This window comes from Aplysia californica, unplaced genomic scaffold (assembly GCF_000002075.1).
Source record: "Aplysia californica isolate F4 #8 unplaced genomic scaffold, AplCal3.0 scaffold00273, whole genome shotgun sequence".
NCBI classification, from domain to species: Eukaryota; Metazoa; Mollusca; class Gastropoda; order Aplysiida; family Aplysiidae; genus Aplysia; species Aplysia californica.
Window position 1 is genome coordinate 183,644 of NW_004797543.1, and position 2,054 is coordinate 185,697.

A 2,054-nucleotide genomic window follows, 5' to 3' on the forward strand; every position below is an offset into this window, starting at 1 on the left:
GAGATGTGATAGGGAAGATGGTGCCGGACATAAAGTCTGGTGTTAATTAATTACCTTGATCAGACTCTGAAAGGTAAGTTTAAGATAGAGTCTGTGGATAGAGTATCTGGAACTTAACTCTATTCAAAGGTCAATACTGCGGCGTTTGGCGAGTGTTCAGAATAAAAAAAGAACCCACGGTGCACGGGAAGGTGGAGGTGGTGCGTTAGTGAGGTGAAAGTCTGCGAAGAATTCATTGCCTTGGTGTAGAATCCCAAGGGAAGGTTTGAGATAGAGTCTGCAGGTAGAAAACAAGAATTTTTAAAAAATCGAAGGTTAAAAAGCATAACCATAATCCATTGTCACTTTAAAAAAATTTCAAGAAGAACATTTTAACTTTTTCTATGTCCTTTGTGTTAGGACAGTTAACTCGTGTTCAGCGTATATCCAAATGATGTAAATTAAGAACAAATTTTCCAAATGTTAATACCATAATTATAAACCAGCAGCTAAGACTTCTTTCTTGAAAAGTGGAACTTGATATCTCCTCTTTGTTGGCGATTGTATATTTGGATAAGAGCGAACTGTCGTGTAAATTGTTGACGTTTATCCACCTGCCAAAAACATTATACGTACCAATAAGGCAATACATAATTGTCCTGATCTGCATATTGCACATTCTCTCGTTTTGTATCAATCATTTCCTCCGGACAATGAAGGTGTAAATAATAGTTCGCCACGGATATAAGAGAATAATGTACAAGTTAATTTTTGTAACTTTGAGAAATCTTTCTGAGGCCCTACTGTCCACCTTATGATTTGAGCAAAAGTGTGCACCCCTGGAAATATATATTTCGTACACAAAACAGAGACTTGCGTACTGAGGATACGAAACAAGAAACGGGCATTTTCACCATACCGATAACTAGAAACTTAAGGAAAAAAGACTGATGTATTCGTGTTACAACCGTGTCGAGTGTCAGAACTCGGTGTCGCTGGCGTGAAGCCTTGGGGGATCGGGTCGGGTCTGGGCGGTTTGCTAGCCAGATTGAGGGTGCAAAGTGGTTATCGTGGCACAAGCCGATCGCACCCGACTCGTCGCCTAAAAAACAAAAGCTTTCGTTTTCAGGCAACGAGTGGGGCATCGCCCCTGACCCGACCCGATCCCATCCGCAAAGGGCACCCCGTATTACATGACACACGATCACCTCCCGGGAAGTTCAAGAGAAAAGCTCTTAAAAAATGGTACAGGGAAATCGTGTTTGATATGTCAAGTCCTCGACTTTGACACGAACCAAACTGTGAATGTGCCTAAGTTTTTAACCGCTGGAGACCAACTCAAAGTGCGCATACCCAAGAGAAAAACCCTTAATTAAAAAAATAGTACCGAGAAATTATATGTAATATGTCAAGTACTCGAATTTGATATAAACCAAACTGTGAATGTAGCCAACATTTAAGCCAACGGAGACCAGATCCCAGGATGCATTTTCCTATGCACGGAATGTAATGATTGTAAAGGTTTCACGTGACTATCAACTCTATTTAAGTCATCTAGGAGATCCGCTGTTTTACCTGCCAGGACAAACATGTGCAGCATTACGTACCATTAAAATATATTTTCAGAAGTTATTTTTACGCAGGATTTTTTAAAATGCTATTGGCCTGATAATAGCACGTAAGATACTTTTTAAACATATTTTACATGCACGTAACATAAAATTAACACGTGCCAAATATACAATTATATGCATGGTCACATGTATAGCTTATTACAAGAACACACAGGAAAATGTATGTAGAAGCGCAAGGGAAAACGCACAAAAAAGGGTAGGCAGAAAGACTGAAGGACAAACTATGGAACAGATAGAGGGTAACAGAATGGGAAAATAAGACTGCCTTGATTTTCGTTGTCCGAAAATAGCATATTATGGACAGGGCGCTTAATCGTTCGTATCGGGGACTATGAATGGCGTTTGTTTTTACCCTAAAGGAAGCTATTGGAAACTCTGGTAATATACGCACACACACACACACACACACACACACACACACACACACACACACACACACAC